The sequence below is a fragment of the Oryzias melastigma genome, linkage group LG22 (genome assembly GCF_002922805.2).
Source record: "Oryzias melastigma strain HK-1 linkage group LG22, ASM292280v2, whole genome shotgun sequence".
Classification (NCBI taxonomy): Eukaryota; Metazoa; Chordata; class Actinopteri; order Beloniformes; family Adrianichthyidae; genus Oryzias; species Oryzias melastigma.
In genome coordinates, this window is record NC_050533.1 from 12700809 (window position 1) to 12712396 (window position 11588).

At 39.3% G+C, this 11588-nt stretch overlaps 1 protein-coding gene across 3 annotated transcripts in view; it reads left to right on the top strand.

Moving 5' to 3' along the window:
* The first annotated feature begins 9915 nt into the window (after window positions 1-9915).
* Window positions 9916-11588, top strand: part of bahd1 (bromo adjacent homology domain containing 1) — a 36790-nt gene continuing 35117 nt past the window's right edge. The window contains exon 1 of one of the 3 annotated variants that reach the window (XM_036209879.1): window positions 9916-10426. The gene's annotated coding sequence lies outside the window, so the exon portion shown is untranslated. The remainder of the gene's footprint in view (window positions 10427-11588) is intronic. The other 2 variants (XM_024269863.2, XM_024269886.2) reach the window with 2 other exon arrangements.

Genomic DNA, 11588 nt, shown 5'->3' on the forward strand with positions numbered 1-11588 from the left:
TTTTTTAATTGAAAAGTACAAAAATACAATAATTTAAAATTAATTTTATTCATAGATGTTGCATAAAGTTATGATTTTTAGATCCATTTCGGAATAAAAACAATATATCACTGTTAAACTTAATCATTTTTATTTTTTATTGAGAAATCTCGAGTCATTTTCCTTCTTAAATGATTTCTTCTTAGTCATTCCTGGTATTTCATAAATCCTGCTCTCCGTGCCTCCACTAAATCCCGTCTGTCAGTGCTTATAATGACGGCACCTTCAATCCATCAGCTGCCGTTTTATCTCCGTCGCATACCGAGGCTCCGGCTGATTGATGAGCACAAGATCTGCTTCCTCCCTTACACTCTGTCATAACCACCCTGGACTGTGTTGACAGATAAAGTTGATTTTTTTTTATGTTTTGACTTCCTAACCCCTCCAGTACAGAGAACAGAGTGAAATCTTCACACCTGATCACATGTCCGATTGACTCTACCTGCCCACAGGAAGAGGATCCTCCATGAGTCCAGTTGTTTATACAGATACAGAATAAAAAGGCTGTTCAGAAAACACACGGCCCGTCTGTCTCCACTCAACACAGAGCTCCTTGTTTGCACAGAGACGAAAACAATCCCAACGCATTTGAATAATACATGGAGCCGTACTTCAGGGTGGATTTTCCCCTCGGAGAGAAACAAGGCAACACTATTTGTTATTATTGAAATCCTGATCTTATCATGCTAAAATGTAGAGATAGCGCTAATTAAAACTGTTTTTATGGAGAATATCCAAAAACGTATTTTAAATAAACTGTTTTGTTGACAAATTTCATAACAGGCTTTTCTCCAAAAGAATTCCCTCTACTAGAAATATACAGCGTATGTGTAAATATAATAGATTTTTCATCAGTAAATTATTTTTTAATTAGCTTTTGTTTGAGCGGGGTCGATAAAAGGTGCTGAAAAAACGTTATTTAAACTTGTTTAATGTGAGTGTGATATAAAGATCTTTGGCTTCACTAAACAGTGTCAGCCAAGCTCTTATTAAGAACCAGCAGTCGTCGTTTTGCAGTGGCTGACCTCTATCATGACAGTGTCGACCCCTTTGATGAGGAAAAGCACAAAAATCGTATATTTACTTAGAGATGTATTTCCTTTGTTTTGTTAATTAATTTATTTTTGGTCTTTAAAGTCCCCCTATGACAATATTTTTTTATTTCAAAAAACGTTCCCAGTAGTGTTTTAATTATAATTATGGAGTTTTTAACCAAAATCCCATAACCTAAATGTCTTAAAAAGCTGTTTTTCATGTTGACCTGAAGCCTCTGTTTCCAAAATCTCCTCTGAGGGGGCGTGGCTTTTGGAGCTGAGATGAGCAGCTGATCTCTCCTGTCTGATTATGATAGCTCTGTGTAAATCTTCACCGCTGCTTCATAAAAATGTCAAGGAATATGGGTAATGTCCAGCTGAATCATTTCGAGCCAGATGTCAGCTCGGACGAGGAAGTGAAGATCTTCATGGACCGAACTTCTTCCAAAATCCTGATTCTTTCTCCTTCCAGTTCACCAAAGACTCATTTAGCTTATTATCTAATGTTTTTTGGCATTGCTGTGATCAATAATTCAATCCATTTGTTTCTCAGAGCAGAATCTTTGATAAAATAATAAAAGCTAACATCAAAATGATCTTTCATTGGTTTACAGTCCTGTTCACATTTTTGTGGTCAAATCAAGAAGGTCAGTTGACCATTAACGATTTTCCAGCGTTCTCAGTTCTGGTACCATAAGTATTGTATAAAACTCACACAGAAAATCCAGTGACAGCTGATTTGACCACGGAAATGAAGATGCCATCTTCTCTTCTCTGGAACCTGAGCTTGGAGGGGCATTTTAAATATAAAAAATTGAGATAATTAAGAAATCCAAAGAAAGTGTCTTTCCTTTCCTTTGGGATTTGAAGTATTTCTGCAGGATATGATGGTATAAAACCACGTACACATGTGATATGTGTTCGACAACGCACCAAACAAGCCCTCTTGAACGTGTCTTTAGCATATGGTGTTAACACTGGACTGTCGCTACCTGATACTAGCCCAAGCATTGACAGTTGGAAGAAGCTAGGTGTGAAATGTCTAAATGCTGTAAGTCTTGCTCAAGACTTTCTTTCTCAGCTCTATTCTGATAAATGAAAGATTTGGTGTCATATAATTCCACATGGGCACAAACCACGGTTATTGATTTATTCTCCATGATCAACTTTCAAACAGTTGGCATTCCCGTGAATTAAAAAAAAACTGCTATCCATTTGTCCCTGTCAAATCCGAGTTCCTGATTGGTCAAACTGGTTTTACTTTTAATGCACATGCACTGGCCACAAGTCTTACACGCAAAGCCCAAAGTTCCAGACACGAAAACCCAAAAAGTGCATATACACTTGCAAGGGAAAGTATGTGAACCCTTTGAGAGTACCTCAATTTCTGTACAGAAAATCTAAATCACGATGGAGAAAAACATTGTCTGCTTAAATCAAACCAGTTTATGCTTTCATGTTGTTATTGAACACAATCGTATGTCTTGTTTTTGCATAAAACCAAGTAATTCCAAATGGTTCACATATTTTCTCCTGCAGCTGTATGTGCGTTTACATGAGCTTTTCATTGGAAGTGGATGATTGAACAAATATTACCGAACCTGGTGTGAAAGTAGTATCAGAAAGATACTGCAAACAATTGTTGAACCATGGTATGTGACTTTATTTGTCAAGACACACATGGTATAAGTTTCACTTGTTACAAACCTAAATTTGAATAAGTTAAACCAGCTAGATCACTTCTGTTAAGATGGCTTTACAGTGACTCTTTGGTTCATACCATTTTCTTAAGCCTTGCTCATCGTTCCCTCTATGACTAGATACAAGCTGTTGGTGCTCAAAAAATGGGTAAATCTGTATGAGGCACGCAGGTGGCCCGCATGAAATGGCAAGATAATGTCATAATATACATATCTGTATATATAATGTAAATATCTTCACATAGTCTGGATACTATGATGGACAATATACACTTATATGGCACAGTTCATTGTATATATATTATTTTACATAGTTATTATACTTTATATCGTATTTTATATTATGTCTTGTATTTTTATGCCAATTTCTTTGCACTGAAACGGTTGCTGCAATTTCATTGTCCTTGTGATAATGACAATAAAGGTCTATCTGCTTTGATGGACCAATGCTCAAGGGAAACGCTCACTTGAATTGCCCAGACCATTCTAAACCAGCCAAGAGGGGACTGGTCTGGTCTGTATTGCACAGTGGAAACGAGGCATAAAGGACCAGTTCGCACCTTATCAAAGACTAGAGTGCAGCATAAAGACACCGTACAACAGCATCAACTGTATGTCATAAGAATGTGCAACTGACAATAGCCTTACAAATACTTAACAATACAAGTACCACACGCATGACAACGATACGTTCAATTGTAACTCTATAACACACCTGTTCTCTCTATGAGATGCAGCTCCTTCTGGCTATGACCCTTCATGGGCCAAGACAACCCAGAAACCTGCAGTTCCCGTACAGGTACAAGTAACTATATTTAAATAGTCTATTTTATTTGCCAATAATGAAACAAGTGAACAAGTGAACTCTGATTTATTGTGAACACAGAAGTCTTGGTTTTATTTCAAAGGAACCCTGGTGTGCTTCAGTGATAGTAATAGGTCATGTGGTCCTAATATGTTTGTTACTCTAAGACCATTTATAACCACCTGTCTGAACCGGTTATCTGTATGAAAGAGACCTGTCCACACCACTGTAGTAACACACTATGTAACGATGGATTTAAATCAGTGCTTTAAAATGCAGTGCTCCAAAGGTCCATCCGCACATGTCAAAGCTTATCTAAAGTTTGCCAAAGACCAGCTGGATAATCTAGAGGAGGATTGGAAGAATGTCATGTGGTTAGATGAGATCAAAAGGAATTCTTTGGTATAAGCGCCACTCGCAATGTTTGGAGGAAGAAGAATGCTGATTTGCATCCCCAGAGAACCATACCCAGAGTGAAGCATGGGGGTGGAAACATTTTGGATAAAACTTCCTTTCAACACTGAGAATGAAACATGGCTGGATCCACCAGAATGACAATCAAACACATCACCAGGGCAACCAAGGAGTGACTACGTAAAAAGCAATTCAGGATTCTGGAGTGACCCTGTCAAAACTTAATCCAATTGAGAATCTCTGGAAGGAATTAAAAGCCTGTGTCGGCTAGTAACAGCTCCCAAACATCACAGCTTTTGAGAAGATCTGCAAGGAAGAATGGGCCAAAAGAGCAGCTAGTGAGTGAAGACCTACAGGAGTGTTTGACCTGTGTTGTTGAAGGTTAAGTGGGAAAACTTGCAGAATCAGTGACTGACAAATACTGTTTTGTCTGACAGTAGAAATCCATTTTTAGGTCCCTGCGAATAAAGATCAGGTTAGGTTAGTAAAGTTGTAAAGTTGAAAAAAAAATTCAGTGGACGTCAACGCAATATCCTAATGGGTGTCAGGAATCAGCACTCTGTCTCCCCCTCTGGTCACCAGAGTACTGACTGTACTCCATCTCCTAGCAACTCCAGCGCACAGTTCCTGGATGCTGCTCAGAGGTCTCTCATTTGGCAATCACCCACAGGACTCTTGAGCACTTCACATAGCCTGACTCTGTGCAAAATATTGTTTTTGCCATCCTGCCTGCATTACCGAGCCTTTCTATCTGGGCCTGATCTTCTGTGTATCTGACTCTGGTTTATCTCTGATTACTTGCTGCCTGCCCTGACCCTCGCCTGGACTCTAACAGCTCTAGTCTCTTCTTGGATGACCCCATGCTCGTGATTGACCTCTGCCTATCTGACCCTGATTTTGCTTTGTGGACTTTTAGCTGTGCTTAGTTCCTGTCTGAACTAATAAACCTGCTGCACGTGGAACCAGCTGTCTGTCCGTTTGTAACGATAGTGAAGGAAGCTGTGCTGTCTATTTAAGTTTGTGTGTTTATGCTTCAGAGGCCTAAAGTTGTTATCAAATAAATTAATCAAACTCAAACTGACAGTTTCCTGTTCTGAAATGACAGGTGGCTCATCCATTAAAACACAAAGATAAAGAATGGTTGTTGGTTTTCATGCTGATTGTGCACTTGTGGCTCAACAAGGGAGTCTGTAAGGGCAAATAAGGAGAAACACACTTTGTTTATTACCTTGTTGACCCCCTTTTTGACTAATTATTTCATGGTGAATGTACACCCTTCTATCATAAAGCTAATTCTCCAGAGTAACTACAAACCAAAGTGACAAATAGTTGTAAAATTCCAGTTACACTGTAAAATAGTAACAAGATTTATGCATCAATCACCAGTTTTAAGTCTATGTTTCTCTAGACTTCTCACAGGTTTTCAAAAGTAATTCTTATTATGTGTGGAAAGATTTTTTTGTCTTTTATTCCAAGCTTTAATCTTTAATCCATCTTCTTTTCATGAGCAACAACTCAGCCTTGCCTTTTGGTGGACTATGAATAAAGATTGATGAAAGGTGTGTCCAGTAACCCATTAGGATGATTTAAAGCCTGTTTTTTTAACTGATAATCTTGCATCTTGGTAAAAGGAAAACAGCAAACTGTGACCCTTCTAAAAATAGGTAAACAAGACCAACAAGTTAGAACATGCCTGAGACTCTTGTGAAGCTCCGGACTTGATGGTCACATGTGGTAAAAAACAAAAAACTGCCAATCGACCATTGTGGAACATCATGAAAGTAAGATTTTCTTTGAAAATTTGAGAGTTTAACATCTGTAAGAATGAGGATTGACTTGTTTACACCTGCTTCCAGTTTTCAAAAGAGCTTCAGTGAAGCGCCTCTTGGGTGGATCATACCATTTGATCCAGTCCTGCATGGCACCTTCTGTAGCTGATTTCAGAATCACGCTAATATGTGTAACTCCAGAGCGCTCTCATGTATGTTTGTATATGTTTGCATGTATGCATGTTTGTATGTTTTTAAGCATGTATGTATGTACGCATGTATCCATGTATGGATGGATGGATGGAAACTTGAAGTTTATGCAAAAACAAAAAAAAAACCCAACACGACTTACGATTATTCTGTATCAACATTTTAAAAAAGGTTTCTATTTTATCATGTGATAAATAAGTAAACCAGAATGAATTTTGGCTTTTAACAAATTACTAAAACCCCTTTTTGAAAGGCCAAACTTGATTTCTTTTGAAAACAGAAAGCATGTGTTGAGTAATCTCTGTCAACACAGAGTACTTAGTGTTTGCAGCTGCTAAGCTTATCATCTAGCAAGGAGGGCTCCTCCCAAAAAACTGAGGAGCAAACTGACTCAACCAAGTAAAGGTTGTTCTCCTGCCATTTAAATGAGTGTTTTCCAAATCACAATCTCCCTTTTACAGTGTATGCAAGAAAATCATAACTACACACCAAGACTTAGACAAAGATATTAAATAACTGGGGGTCATGAACGCTTCCAAGAGCCTGTTGGAACCAATTCAATACTATGGTCTCTTTAGTACTTCTTTAATAAAGATTTTATTTCATTTTAAACATTTAGCAAATTGTATCCCATTGATGAACAATTGTTAAATTGCTCATGAACTTAAGTAGCAAAGATTCCTGGATCACGCAAAAGAATGCAAATAAAACTTGGCATGAGTTTTATGACACTATGGTTCTTTCAGAGCGACATGGGGGTTTAGTGGTTAGCTCTCTCACCTCGCAACACTTTTTTCGAATCATCGACAGGGTCCTTTCTGTGTGGAGTTTGCATGTTCTCCCGTTGCATGATAGGGTTTTCCCCAGACACTTCAGCTTCCTCCCACAGTCCAAAAACATGCTTCGTAGGTTAATTGGTCGGCGTGAGAGTGTGTGGCCCAGCAATAGACTGTTGACCTCTTTCCTGACTTCACCCAACAGTAGCTGGGTTAGCTCTAGCAACCCTGTGACCTCAAAAGGGATTCAGCTGGTCCTAAAGCTGGACGGGTGGTTCTATTACACATTTCTGAAACTCTCGTTTGTTAAATAGCAAACATATCTTGTTTCTTCAATTTTAATTGATCCAATCTATTAAACAAGAGTCTAAAGCAAGTTAAACTGTTAGACATTGGCAGACAAGATTTGGTGTATGCTAATGGAAAATACCGTCACCATTCAAAAGGGTAGTAAACGATAAACAGGTGGTTGTGGGGCAGATGTGGAGTAATTGACCTCTGATCAGAAGGTTGTGTGTTTGGTTCCTGCCTTGTGGAACTGTAATTGCGCAAGATAAGAAATCTATCATTGCTACTGGTGGTTACAGGTTGTTGCCCTTGCATGGAAGCAACTGCCATCCGTGTGTGAATGGAACTGTGACTATGAAACACTTCAGACCTTTCTCATTGACTGTATAGGAGAACTAGACTGAGTGACCCCTCCCCCCTCATGTTCCAAATAGGAAGTACTCGTCTAATACCCGTATCCAAGTACTTGAATACTCATTAGAGCTCTAATAGTTTTTTAAAAAATGCTGGGGGCTGCATATTATTGATTTTATGACAGGAACATGTCACAAAATTAGGATGCAGTCCACATTTGGCCCATGGGCCGGACTTTGGACATGCCTATAAAGTCAGTTGATCTAATCAAGGTAGAAAATGCTATGTGTATATACCATTTATACTAGACAGTCTTTTTAATAATGATTTACAACCAACCACTGCTATAACAAGAACAAAATCACCAAAAACATTAAGTTTTGTCATTTTTTGTTGTGCAAATCTAGACTCGCTCCAATGAAGATCATGTTTTGGGTGTTTTTAACATGTTCTTCTAGCATTTTTCTCATAGTGGAGAACATGTATGAAATAATTTAAGATTAAAACTACGTTTGCTGCCAATTTCTTTTTTAAAATCTTGATGGATCAAGGACAGACGTAAACTCGCAGTTTGAAAAAGCTCAGGTTTGTGATGCAGCAACTGCAAGGCTTCAGCCAAAGTCTCCCTCCTCCGCTACAATTCACTTGCAGACAAATAGACTGAATCCGAATTCTTCCCCTACACCTAGAGCTTCTCTCTACCCCTCCAACTGTATGAGGTATTTGGAGCAGCAGTGGTGTCTGAAATATTTTTTTAAGGGGTAGCCGTATGGAATTATGGCTGTATCCCTCCGCTGCAAAGGTGACCGAGGAGAAACACATTTCTTCACGTAGGTGTGCTTTGAAGCACAGAAGTTTACATTTTAATGCAGCCTAAGTAATGACCAGAGACTTCTTGATAACTTTAAGGGTTACGTCCGGATTTGTGGGCACTATTTTTCTATAGCTAAATGGGTTAAATGTCAGAGCAGGGAGAAGCCGCAGGTGTAGGGGACAAAACTCTGATCCAGTCAAATAGATCCATTAACATCTTTTCCTCATTGAGCAGCCATCTGGCTCAAAACTGTATGCAGAATAGCTTTGATATTGGTTGCATTTTTTTTAAATTAATGTAAGATTGTGAGGTGCTCTAAGCTAGCAGCAGAGAGTGTAAACACAGGAATGATGGGAAATTAGCAGTTAACTTCCCAACCCACCCACAACTCAAGAGGTGAATTTCTAATGAACTCCTGCAGCTCCGCAGAAAATATGTATCCTTTTTTTCAGTTATTTATTCATTTATAAATCGCCTGCTCTGGTTGTTTTTCTTCTCTGCGAGGTGGTAAGACTGAAGTTTCCAACTCTTATCTCGGGCAAAACTGAAAGTGGCAATGAGGTTTGAACTAGATTTTTGAGTCTGCTGCTGACACAAAAACACTTTTTTTTTCCTACGCTAATGTTAGCTTGGGCTTGTGAGGTGCTAAATGCTGGCGGTAGAGAGTGTAAACAAAGGAATGATGGGAAATTATCTGAGCTAGCTTCCCAACATTCCTTCCACCACAAATCAAGAAGCAAATTTCTAATAAACTCCTGCCTGCTGCTCTGCAGAAAATATGTCTCCTCACAGGCAAGAAGTGATTTACATTTTTTCTAAAAAAAATAAAAAATAAAAAAAAATAACACCTCTCTGGGCTATTTTTTGGGGGCGAGGTTGTAAGCTGAAGCTTCCAATTCTTATCTCAGGCAAAAGTGATGTGGCAGGGAGGTTTGGACTGGATTTTTGAGTCCGCTACTAACACAATTTTTTTTTCTGCTATGATAATGTTAGCTTGGGCTTCTGAGGTGTTATAAGTAAACGAGAGAGAAACAAAGGAATGATAGGAAATTAGCAGAGCCAACTTCCCAACAGTCTTGCCGCCACAAATATTTAATTAACTCCTGCTGCTCTGCACAAAATGTCTCCTCCACACCTGCTAGAAGTAATTTGTATTTTTTCTTAAAAAAAAAAACAACAACAAAAAACCCCAAAAAACAAAAAACCAGAAAAGCCTCCTATGGGCTGTTTTTTTCTGCGAGATGGTGAGACTGAAGCTTCCAACTCTTATCTCAAGCAAAACTAAAAGTGCCGATGAGGTTTGGACTGGAATTTTGAGTTCTATCACTATTGACACAAAAACTTTTTTTTCCACTAGCTAATGTTAGCTTGGGCTCGTGAGGTGCTATAAGCTAGCGTGAGAGTGTAAACAAAAGCAATGATGCTGTTAAAGGTTTAACTGCATGGAAATAATTAAATGACCACTGGGAACAGCTTTGCAATAGAAACAATTTTGTTGGAAAGGGGTTTTAATGTTTTGTGTATATATATATTTTTAATTTAGAGCAAATTTCTCCATTTAAAGGGACATTTAAAGCACGTTTTATTATTTTTAAACTATTTTTTAAAATATAATTATTGGCAGTTTGGGGTTGATTCATGAATCAGGAAACAATCAGTGAAACTAAATGCTGCTCCTGAGTCAGGGGGTCATAAATTAGGGCTCCTTCGTGGTCGTGGAGCAGCTGAGCTCCTGTCACTGAGAATGGCTCGGAGAGGCGTGAACGTCGCGGGAGCCATCTGTCCGCCGCGGCGCGTGCAGCTGCCGGTGACGTTCGGCCGGTGGCCCCTTTAAGAAACTCCATGTTTTCGCTACATGATGCGTCAACGTAGAAAGCGGATGATGCTGTTATGTAAAAACACGCCGAAGTGAGCAGGACTTCACGGGGGGAAGAGAGAGCTGTCGACTGCTGAGCCCGCGTTTGTGACGCTACTGCGGGACTGCAAAGTGTGTCGAAGGGGGGGTTATTTATTTATTTATTTGGTTGTTTATTTGGACTTTGTGGGGACGGGAAGGGAAAAAAACTCAACATGACTCGACCTCCGCACCGTTTTCCTCCTTCGCTTGAGGGAAGCGTACACCTGACGCATCTCCTCCTCGCCAGCTGGAACTAATCTACATTTTGTTTAATTTTTTAAAAAAAACATCTACTCATCTGGGCTGTTTTTCTTCTCCGCGAGGTGGTAAGACTGAAGCTTCCAACTCTTATCTCGAGCAAAACTGAAAGTGTCGATGAGGCGGTTTGGGCTGGATTGTTGGGTCCGCTACTGACTCAAGAAGCACATTCTTCTGCGGGTGTTTATTTTTGTTGCATGTGTGCAATTGAAAATTAACTTTTCGTGCTCTCCGTGGTGTGTGTGGAGTCACCCGGGTTCAGGTCGCCGTTTCCACGGCTGTGAGTCGAGCCCCTGGTCGCTTGAAAGCTGTCTAAACTGGAGTTTAAGCTCAACTTTTATAGAGGCCTTTGATCTTTAAAGAAGAAAGAAAAAGATCAAAGCACATTTACAAAACATTCCCTTGTTTGCTGTAGGATGACGTTAATTGGTTTTTCTGGAAGCTTATGTGTAATTTTGGGAAGAATTCCTGTAATTTTTGTTCAAAATACAGCATATTTGGTTGATACCATGCCCTACTTTGCAGTATTGTCATATGTAAAATACTTGAAATATCTCTAAATAAGAATGTGAGAGCCCCTACCTCACAACTCACAACTTTCCAGTCTTTACTACAAGGCCACTGAGCCTATGGTGTTCACATTTGACAAGCAGGGAGGGGCTTCTCCTTTATTTTTTTTTTTCTTCTTCTGCTTACTAGCACTTGTCCATCACCTACAATTGAGCCTACTTTGAATTATTTTCCTACCTCTACGGCTTCTCCCTACACCTTCAATTGGAGGGTCATTTGTAGGAGGGTCTGAAAAAGTTTTTTTAAGGGGTAACCCTCGCGGGGGAGGGATGCAGAGCCCTTTGCCGTGAAGGTGTTCTGCGTCACGCTGTGCTGCAGAGGAGAAACACATCTCTTTATGTGGGTGTGCTCTGAAGCACAGAAGTTTACATTTTAATGTAAGGAATAACTTTGTTTTAACAAGACCTTTTTAAAGTTAGAAAACTCATGTTTTTATGTATTTTCCGAGTGCTGGAAGCTACGTGCTAATGTGGATGACGGCGACTATTGATGATGTCATCAAATGAGTGTTTCATCCAAAATTGAAGACACTACTTTTCTACAACTCTCCGTTTGGAGGACTAAATGTAGGGGTAGTGAGAAACTTTAGGGGAAGAATTCGGATTTGGCCTTGGAAGAGTCTTGGTGCATATCTTGCTCTATGGTTATTTTTTTTTTTTT